The sequence below is a fragment of the Saccoglossus kowalevskii genome, chromosome 4 (assembly GCF_978046115.1).
Source record: "Saccoglossus kowalevskii chromosome 4, keSacKowa6.1, whole genome shotgun sequence".
NCBI lineage: Eukaryota > Metazoa > Hemichordata > Enteropneusta > Harrimaniidae > Saccoglossus > Saccoglossus kowalevskii.
In genome coordinates this window covers 35,875,693-35,886,998 of record NC_140644.1, presented here as the reverse complement: position 1 = coordinate 35,886,998, position 11,306 = coordinate 35,875,693, and the positions used below count along the sequence as shown (strand labels likewise).

The window sequence follows — 11,306 nt, the reverse complement described above, 5'->3', positions numbered from 1 at the left end:
ATGGATACCAACATACCACTGGTGATATGTACATTGTTTTTGCCCAATTGGCACCTTTTTGTGTTAAATTATTCAATTAACAGCTTGAATAATATGTTCTACAGTAGTACTATGCACCATTCATTTTTAGTTTGTTAAAATAATGAAACAAATAATTTGTGTTTATTAATTAACTAATATTTTCCCACATTTGAATGTAATTATTTCTCTGGAACCCCTGTCATATGAATTACTGTAGTAATGACCTGCAAGTTAAAAAAAGAGATGAAGGTGTTTTAAATACATTGATCTGTGTCAAAATAATAAGGTATTTACTAGTAGTTCATTACTGGGATGGGGAATAGTTGTAAATTTAAAAGAAAATTAGTTTCATTACGTTTACATAAACCTTATTTTGCATATACCATAAATTTCATTTATTTAGCGATTTTGAAAATGTTCAGCTATTAGTCTGTCATGTGGCACTTGCGTGTGAAACTTCATATACTCAATTGTGTATTTCCTGACTTTTGAATGCTGTAAAACTATTTAATTTAACTGACATTTAATTTTAATGTTTTGATGTTTTTAGCATGTTCACTGTGTTTTAATTTCTTGTCAAGGAAATATTGAATTTTATTGTTATTTTACATGTTCACAACACAACACAACACAACACAACACAACTCGAACATAGATCATAAATTACTTTAATTTGGAAAAGTTTGTGAATTTGCAAAAAATGGTGCTTTCTCATCACCATAATTATATAACAATTCTGCCCCTTCTGGTATGTAATATTTGGAAATCATAACCACACACGGCCTGTCATTAATCTTCAGTTGTTTTGTGACAATGTTGGAATGCTTTTTGGAATGGTTCAGGAAAAAGGTAATTCCACTTGTTTCCCACATCTTCTTTTCACTGTGTGGATTTATTCTGAAAATATATGGCCATGATGATATTAACATGAGTGAGTGAGTGAGTGAGTGAGTGAATGAAGGTGAGGGTGGGTGAGTGAGTGAAGATGAGGGCAAGTGAGTGAAGATGAGGGCGAGTGAGGGTAAGTGAATGAAGGTGAGGGTGGGTGAGTGAGTGAAGATGAGGGCAAGTGAGTGAAGATGAGGGCGAGTGAGGGTAAGTGAATGAAGGTGAGGGTGGGTGAGGGTGAGTGAGTGTGAGTGAATGAAGGTGATGGTGAGTGAGTGAGGGAGTGAAGATGAGGGCGAGTGAGAAAAGGTGAGGGTGAGTGAGTGAAGGTGTATGGATGAGGGTGAGTGATTGAAGGTGAGGGTGGGTGAGTGAGTGAAGATGAGGGCAGTGAGTGAAGATGAGGGCGAGTGAATGAAGGTGAGGGTGGGTGAGGGTGAGTGAGTGTGAGTGAATGAAGGTGAGGGTGGGTGAGTGAGTGAGGGAGTGAAGATGAGGGCGAGTGAGAAAAGGTGAGGGTGAGTGAGTGAAGGTGTGTGGATGAGGGTGAGTGATTGAAGGTGAGGGTGAGTGATTGAAGGTGAGAGTGAGTTAGAGAAGACGAGTGAGTGAAGATGAGGGTGGGTGATTGAAGGAGAGAGTGAGTTAGAGAAGGCGAGTGAGTGAAGGTAAGGGTGAGTGAGAGTGATTGAGTGAAGGTGAGCGAGTGAGTGAAGGTGTGTGAGTGAAGGAGAGGGTGAGTGAAGGTGAGCGAGTGAGTGAAGGTGTGTGAGTGAAGGTGGGAGTGGGTGAGTGAGTGAAGGTGAGGCTGATGGAAGTGAAGCTGAGGGTGAGTGTGTGAGTGAAGGTAAGGGTGAGGGTGGGTGGGTGAGTGAGTGAGTGAGTGAAAGTGTGTGACTGAAGGTGAGTGAGTGAGTGAATGAGGGTGAGTGAAGATGAGACTGAGGGTGAGTGGGTAAGTAAAGCTGAGGGTGAGTGAGTGGGAGTAAAGATGAGTGAGTGAAGGTGAGTGAGTGGCTGAAGATGGGAGTGAGTTAGAGAAGGTGAGTGAGTGAAGACGAGGGTGAGTGAATGGAGGTGTGGATGAGAGTGAGTGAAGATAAGGGGGAGTGAAGGTAAGGGTGAGTGAATGAAGGTGAGTGAGTGAGTGAGTGAGCGAAGGTGAGAGTGAGTTAGAGCAGGCGAGTGAGTGAAGGTAAGGGTGAGAGTGAGTGAGTGAAGGTGTGTGAGTGAAGGTGTGTGAGTGAAGGAGAGGGTGAGTGAAGGTGAGCGAGTGAGTGAAGGTGTGTGAGTGAAGGTGGGAGTGGGTGAGTGAGTGAAGGTGAGGCTGATGGAAGTGAAGTTGAGGGTGAGTGTGAGTGAGGGAGGGTGGGTGGGTGAGTGAGTGAGTGAGTGAGTGAAAGTGTGTGACTGAAGGTGAGTGAATGAATGAGGGTGAGTGAGTGAGTGAGTGAGTGAGTGAATGAGGGTGAGTGAAGATGAGACTGAGGGTGAGTGAGTAAGTAAAGCTGAGGGTGAGTGAGTGGGAGTAAAGATGAGTGAGTGAAGGTGAGTGAGTGGGTGAAGATGGGAGTGAGTTAGAGAAGGTGAGTGAGTGAAGACGAGGGTGAGTGAATGGAGGTGTGGATGAGAGTGAGTGAAGATAAGGGGGAGTGAAGGTAAGGGTGAGTGAATGAAGGTGAGTGAGTGAGTGAGCGAAGGTGAGCGAGTGAGTGAGTGAGTGAGTGAAGGTGAGAGTGAGTTAGAGAAGGCGAGTGAGTGAAGATGAGGGCGAGTGAGTAAATGAAGATGAGAGTGAGTGAGTGAGGGAGTGAAGATGAGGGCGAGTGAGAAAAGGTGAGGGTGAGTGAGTGAAGGTGTGTGGATGAGGGCGAGTGATTGAAGGTGAGAGTGAGTTAGAGAAGACGAGTGAGTGAAGATGAGGGTGGGTGATTGAAGGAGAGAGTGAGTTAGAGAAGGCGAGTGAGTGAAGGTAAGGGTGGGTGAGTGAGTGAGTGAAGGTGAGCGAGTGAGTGAATGTGTGTGAGTGAAGGTGGGAGTGGGTGAGTGAGTGAAGGTGAGGCTGATGGAAGTGAAGCTGAGGGTGAGTATGTGAGTGAAGGTAAGGGTGAGTGAGGGTGGGTGGGTGGATGGGTGAGTGAGTGAGTGAAAGTGTGTGACTGAAGGTGAGTGAGTGAAGGTGAGTGAGTGAATGAGGGTGAGTGAATGAGGGTGAGTGAAGATGAGACTGAGGGTGAGTGAGTAAGTAAAGCTGAGGGTGAGTGAGTGAGTGGGAGTAAAGATGAGTGAGTGAAGGTGAGTGGGTGAAGATGGGAGTGAGTTAGAGAAGGTGAGTGAGTGAAGACGAGGGTGAGTGAATGGAGGTGTGGATGAGAGTGAGTGAAGATAAGGGGGAGTGAAGGTAAGGGTGAGTGAATGAAGGTGAGTGAGTGAGCGAAGGTGATCGAGTGAGTGAGTGAAGGTGAGAGTGAGTTTGAGAAGGCGAGTGAGTGAAGATGAGGGCGAGTGAGTAAATGAAGATGAGGGTGAGTGGGGGAAGGAGTGAGTGAGTGAAGGTAAGGGTAAGTTAGTGAAGGTAAGGGTGAGTGAGTGAAGATGGGAGTGGGTGAGGTGAGTGAGTGAAGGTGAGGCTGAGGATGGGTGAATGAAGGTGAGGGTGGATGAATGAAGGTGAGTGGGTGAGAGTGAGTGAATGAAGGTGAGTGAGTGAAGATGAGTGAGTGAGTGAGTGAGTGAATGAAGATGAGTGAAGGTGAAAAAGTGAGTGAAGGTGAGGCTGAGGGAGTAAAGCTGAGTGGGTGAGGGTGAGTGAGTGAAGATGTGTGTGTGAGTGAGTGAAGGTGAGTGAAAGGGTTAATTGATGCGTCATTTGAGTATGACAGTGAATGGATGGGTGGGTGGTTGGTTGGATGGATGGATGTGTTTATATATACAACAGTGAGTCAATCTGTTGGTGAGCGAATGGGTGCTTGAGTTGGCAAGTGTGTAATGAGTAAGTTGATATAATGTACATATGCCTGAGTGAATTAACTAGATTTAGTGTTGATTAAGTGAGCGAATGAAGCTATCTTTGGGTTGACAAATCAGTGAGCTAGTGGTAAGGTGGGACAGTTAAGTTATAGCGTGTGCGAGTTAAAATGGGTTAATGAAATGTGGGCAAGTCAGAGAGAAATCAATGTTTCACTCAGCAAGTCATTTGGTTGGTGAGTTAATAATATATGTCTGATTGTTACTGAATTATTTCGTTGTTAAGTGGGTGAGTAGAAAGGAATTTATTAAACAATGAGTCACTCATTTAGTCAAACAGTTGAGAGTAATGAGTGAATTGCGGTTGACCTAATGAAAGGGTGGCTTGATAATGTAAGAGTTGTGGGTGAATTAGATTTAGTTGTGAGTGAGTTTGTTGGAGGATGATCAAATGGGTGGGTGAGTGAGTTTGTGTGTGTCAGTGGGTGGAGTGTTTGAGTTCAATGAATTGGGGTGGGAGAGGGTAAGCGAGTGCGTGAGAATGGGTGAATTGCCATTGTGCGTGTGTGTGTGTGTGTGAGTGAGCTAGTTGATAAGAGCGAGTGTGTGACAGCAAGTGCATAATTCATTTCATTAGTTTTACATTAAATTGTATGAAAGTAGTGTTACATATAACTACTAACACTAAGAAAATATTATGGCAAATATTGTGGCTGATTATATACTCACACCATGCCCGAATATTCCAGGTGATACATGCCACAACGTTCACCTGTTACCGCATACTGTCGTTCTAGTTGTTCAGCCTCTGCTCTGTCAATTATTTCTCCGTCGTACACCCCAATTATCTCATTTGCTTTTATATCTTGTTTTGCAAAGGCGCACTTTCCCGCTTCTCTAAAATCTCTTTTAACGACTTCAACCTTAATTTCAATGTAAACAAATATTGTTTTTTGTTTTGATTTCACTAGACTATTCTGGGGGTCTTTTAGTAAAAATCAAATTCAAAAATCGGCCCTCGAAATATATTTTCGATATAAAAACACTCTTTTATTACATGTACACTATACTAGTTACAAATAATTGTTAAATTAAACTATCATTGCCGCATATTACACAATATATAAAGCTAGCAAAGATATCATTCTTTTTGATTTCTGAGAATGTCGAAAAGGGACCCTGTTATGAAGCATAATTTCTAGAACACTTGGGTGCCTCGCTTTTCCGTGAGTTTTACCAGTGATCCCCTGGGAAGATCATGTACCAAATCTTATCGTCATAGTACATTAAACAACAAAATATCTATTCTATATACTGAACTGTTAGAGTTACGAGCATCGAGTTACGAAAACATTGAGTTACAAATATTACCACGCCAATATTTTATAAATCACGCCCCTTTTTGCGAAACCACACCCAAATTGTAACTATGGCCAATCAACAGTTAACAAAACTTCGCGTTATGGGCAACATACTTAATAGTTGAACGTTAAAAAAAATCATGCTGCCTGTAACTCGATGTTTGGTTAACTGTTACTTAAAGTTCAAGTTACTAAATGTGGACCTTCAACAACTAAAAATGTATTTTACCTGTAACTCGGAATTCTGTTGACTAGTTAATCGAGTTACAGTTTGGACGAGGTCTCACAAAAGTGGGTGTGGTTTCCAAAATGTAACTTTTTTTGTAATTCGATGTTCGTACTTCGATGTCCGTAACTCGAACAACTTAGCAGCTCTCTATATTCTAACACAAATAATGTATTCTTATTATTAACTCGTTGTCAGTTTTCCATGAGATAACACTCATGTATAATAGCATTTGATTCGTAAAACATGTTTAATTTACTCATTTATTTCCTATTTCGAATTCGAGATAGAAACTCCTATAATAAACAGAGTATTTTGTTATGAAAGTGTAACTCATTTTAATGAAAACATGGGTGAAAAGAAATGCTAAATAATTTCGGGACAAACTCGTTCAGGAATATACAGAGCAAGGAAGGATTCGTCAATTATGCTATGCAAACATATTTTGAAATTGCAAATGATTATGCATTGATTAAAATGAGCTACATGTGACATAGTAATTATATTTCGGTATAGCAACATGCACCCCATAACAATATATATAATCTCATTATAGTGAGATGTTAAATCATTATACTATGGATGTACAAAATATTAAACCATTACAAATACTAAGACTTTTATTCTAGATTGAGATATTCCCTCATTATCAGGAGAGAACTCGTCAAATTTAAATATAAAGGTGTGAACTTTCCACAGATGTGGATCTCCACGTTTAATATATTTTGCTTAATAACTCTGCTTATTTTTTTGTAATTACGTTCCGCATTGTACCTGTATATATTCATCCCATTTTTTTCGTTTCAAAAAGTGTTCTGTTTTTTCTTTAATAGACATCGAGGATTGTTCCCTTCTTAGCCGATGTTGCCGCATATTCAACCCGCGATAACCTCGCTTACCACCCGAGGTGACTGGCGATATGCCATTATGGACAAGTGTAACCTTGATTTGCTGTAAAATACCACATGTCAAATGAGATACAATTTATGATATAATTATAAAATTTAAACACCAGTGGAAGTTTTGAAGGGTGACCCCTTGCCCATTTTTTTATTGTGTAATCTTTCCATTAGTAGTCAACGCATGTATTTTATTTTATTTCTTTATAGCTGACTAGTTTTAATCAATTGTCGTACTTTTAATCTGGTGTGTAGTTTCTTTACAAAACACAAATAATATACAAGACTGATCCCGAATTACACTAGCGTTTCACAATATTCCCTGCACATGTATAACCGATGTAAGCAATGTATAGTTTTCTGAATTTGTATAACGTTTACAATATTTATGTAACAAATCCAAACACAATGAAAAAAAGAAAGAAACTTGTCATTGTGAAATATTTCTCGTCTGTATTTCCTTAATTTGTGGTGATATGACAAATTCAATCATCGATCACCCGGCCACACAAAAGCACGTACCTTATGAAAACGAGTCTCACTAATCATTGACTGTGTCTGGCGATCATTTTTTGTCATTAATGATATAAAATTTTCATAGTGAAAAAACAGCTCCTTTGATGTAATGATGTCACCAGGTTCTCGTGTGAAGCACAAATACTCCTCTACAAATAAGCTCAGAAATGGGCACTTGATTCCTATTTTTACTCCGTTGATGAGTTTGCGTACGTTGCCTTTGCTAGCCATCTTGAAATAATAAGACTCACTTGTCATGAATTTGACTGGGTGGAACGATTTGCGTAAAAATCAGAATGTGGGTGATAAATATACGCGAGTATTCAATAAATAAATAAAATGTAATGTTACTACTATTCATGTGTATATATGTTCATTTTATTTTCTTCGCATAATAAATATATAAATGCAAATTCAATTAAAAACATAATTTTGCCTTCAATTTGTCACCCACTCTAGAAAGGATAATGGTTGTATACCTTTCACACGTGATTACATTCAGAACGACACACATAATTGAATGACCTTGGGTTTCAGAAACCACGGCATATAATTTCTGAAATGGTCTAATACATTCGCGTTCGTTCTCAACGCAATTTAAACACTGTTGCAAATTTCTATTTTGGTCTGCGTCACCTAGATGATGACCTATTTTTAGCACAACATTTACACGTGTGTACGACAAGAGACAAAAGTTGTCGCGTCCGTGCACCAGCACGTAATTACTTTTCAATTTAGCCACTCCACAGGACCGTTAGTTTACTAGTAAATGATCAAATATTATTTTTTTCAAATCAACATATTTGCAAACACACACACAACAGTGCGCAGAAAATTAGCTTTTATAAAATGAATAATAACCCGTTATGATAGTAACGAGGTCCGAACCGAATTAAAGATTATATATATATATGTATATGTGCTGCAACATGCTCGGTAGTCAGTAGGCGCAAGTGGTCGCGCATTTTTGGGGGGCGCGACTGCCGCTCACTTCCCCGTGCCGCCGCTGGTAGTGGAACTTTGAATTCGGCTCGAACTCGAAGCGTTATAGTAGAGCCTACACATAATTTTTAAGATGGCACCTTGAAATAACATTCTTGTGTGTGTTACAGTAATGTATTTTGAGAAACTTGTCATAAAAATCACTTCTTTTAGAACAATTCCTTGGTACGCAATGATAAAAAAAAATGCATTATTTAATTTCTCCAAAAAACAAATTTATGAAAAAAGAATCACTATAATTTGTCGAGTCGAGTGTGTGGTGACAATTCCGATTTACTAAAGTTAGCTTCCATTATAATATTACCCAGACAAAGTTATCAGTCTAACAGTGAGTCAACTGGACCTGGGCTACTTTTAGACTTGATCAAATTGAACACCAGCTACTCCGTGCATAGGATGAAGTAAGACTTCGAGAGATTTTCTGTAATATACATCGGCGAGGGCTTCATATCAGAAGAGTTCGACTAGGACTTAAAACTCCAAGACCAATCGTTGCCGTCGTATAAGGATCGGGAAAAATTAAGATCAAATAATGCATAACGCACTTACGAGCATTTTGAAAATCAGTAAAACAAATATCAATACACACTCGTTCACTCATCCTGTAGAAATTTGCAAGTAATCACTTTTATACGAAAATGAAGTCCATCTCCTAACGTTGATGTTCACGAAAGTGTCCTACGGTTGACCGATCATGACCTTGTATTTGTTATCAAAATAATTGGTCACGTCAACATATGGTTGTGACGTTGTTTTCTATTTGCTTGGCTAAATACGTCCATGCAACGAAATGTTTTTAACGTTATTCATTATATATCAAAGGGAACAGATGGAATCGCGTTACATTGATAAAACCAACAATACTTAAAGCAATAAAGGGTGTGTTATGTGGTAGGTAATATAGATTATTGTGGGTCATTATACGATGGTCATGATGACTGATCACGATTCTTGAGAAAACATATAGATATGTGATATATTTTAAGGAATTTCTCAGGAAAGAGTACCTTTTGCACCCACCACTAATCCTAACACTAACTTTCACCCCTCAATTAATTTGTGAACGTCCACTCTAGATATAACTGTAGATATACTTGGGAGGGCATATGCAATCAAAATGGGAAACGCAGGAGGGTCGGGTAATAGTGTTTGGTTTAGAAACTTATTCCATTTCTTATACATTTGAAATCCTTCAATGAGTCTTGTAAACAATTTTGCACGCAATTCTTATTTGGAAAGCAGACCTATGCCTCAATTTTCAAACGATAATTTTTATAAAACACGAGGGCAACCTTCAAACTTATTTTGATGCTAAAAATACGGGTTTCACCTATGGTCATAATTGTCCATCGGAAACATTCTATCTCGTGTAACATTTTCCATTCGACTATACCACTCAATATCAGGTGCTCTATAGTTCTCATCGTTCATTTCTCATATGCAAACTAATAAACATTTACAGTTACACTGGTTAACCTGTTTGTATAACAATGTAACCGTGGTGTTTACTAATATACATAACAATAGGGAAGCTTTCATAAACAAACAATATACAAGGTGTTTCGTGCAAATCGCCCAGTTTTAATTTCAAATTGCCCCCTCCCTTCTAATGCAATGCTATCTTATTGCTGTGGTGATGAAATATTTGGGCGTGGTCATTTTTCGTATTTCGATGTTTTTGTAATACGATCTCCGTAAATCGAATAATTGACAGTCTCTCTTATTGCTACAATTTCACTAGTATTTGAGACGTCGATCCCATGCATTTGCATAATACTGTCACCGCTACTACTACAAGACTGAAACTCTTGTAGGGCACTCGCGTATGAGCGCAATAGATATGGCAACCTCAATCAGCGATCTCTCAGCCAACGAAAAATCTGCTCTAAAACTAAAAATTTTGGAAAAACGAATAGTTTGTGGCAAGTATGGGTGTTGGGTTTGGAGTGGTTCTACAAGCAGAGGGTACGGGACTTGTAGGATAACTCCGAATGGAGCAGTTCGTACTGTCCATCAAATTAGTTTCGTTGTGCATGGTGGAATGCTAAATCCGTCTTTAGAAGTGTCACACCTGTGCCATACTCGGGCGTGTTTTAACCCTTTCCATCTTGTACTAGAAAGCCGAATCCAGAATAATAGCCGTAAGAGTTGCGTGAGTGGATCGTCTTGCTGGCACCGCCCGTCATGTTTGATCTGATCAATAGACTGTGGTCTCCACGAGACCCAAAATGAAGATAAGGTAGAACGCGATGTAATCATAATTAAACTTGTATGTGTGCGTTATGTCCCCCCCCCCACTGAGTGCGGGCGCTATATTTTACACGAACACATCGCCCTGAATTTTCGTCAACCGTGAATTTGTCTTTCTATATTAGATAATGTCAACGAAAGGAGCTCAAACAAATGCCGAACAGGGTTTGCATTCAGCAACTGGTACTGTTTCGTTAGAAATATAATTTAAACGAAAGAATCTTGTGATATTACGCATCGAATATGATAAAGGGTCAAAATTGCATTCACGTATTAGGTCATTGAATGTGTCCGAATATATGGAACCGATGATCGATACTGATAATTGTTAATACCGCCAAACATATGTTTTGTATGTAAATTGATTTAAGTTACGTTTCGTTACGGGTTTATTAAATGCATTCTTGTGTTATTGCCTGTGTGAAAGTTCCGCGATTACCGTGTGATCGTAACTGTACGAGTCCTACGGATTCAACATAAACCAAGCATTTAGATGTAGACGTTTTTTTCTTTTTCTATTTCTTTTGCCAAACACTAGTGCAATGTTCACGTTGATTGGTATGTATCAAACAAAGAACAAACTCAAAATATATCACTGTAAGCCGCTGTGACAGATCGTAAAATTAATACACGGGAAATTGGTCCGAACTCCCGTAAATCATAGTTAAAATGATTGAGATTTGATTCTTTATGAGAGCGAGTGTCATTGTAGCATGGACTTGTATAATCATATGCATAGTTATAGTGACTTGAAAAATTATCAATGTGGTAATCACGCTGAGAATGAGGATAGGATTGTGATTGGTACTCATAGTCACGATGAACAATGAGTTTGGGCGTCTCTTAGCCAGTGCTAAACACTGTTTCATCCTTACATGGACGCAACTCGGACTAGCCTATATGAAAACATATGAGATTAGCTTAAATTTTAGCCCGTGCTTGGTGTAGCCAGATGACATAGTTAGCGCACAGTACCCAACAGCCAGTTGGGGAACGCTGTTGTTCTAAGGTGTGAATCGCATACAGTGCGCGTTGCTCTTCAGTGGGGAGACAGCGGTGACGTCATATCATTCTCGTTGGAAGCACTTCTGTTCTGTGTCACGTCTACAAATATTGCGTGTTTTTAAGTAAAGTCGGTAAATTTTATTTAAAGTTACAAGTCTCTATGTGATCATA

At 39.4% G+C, this 11,306-nt stretch overlaps 1 long non-coding RNA gene across 1 annotated transcript; it reads right to left on the bottom strand.

Annotated features, from left to right (window-relative positions):
• Positions 1–673: 673 nt before the first annotated feature.
• On the bottom strand, positions 674–4,768 carry LOC146747373 (uncharacterized). Its single transcript, XR_014929110.1, has 2 exons — positions 4,606–4,768; positions 674–918 (listed from the first exon to the last, which is right to left on the bottom strand). It is a non-coding gene; the product is annotated as an uncharacterized LOC146747373 (long non-coding RNA).
• Positions 4,769–11,306: the final 6,538 nt, after the last annotated feature.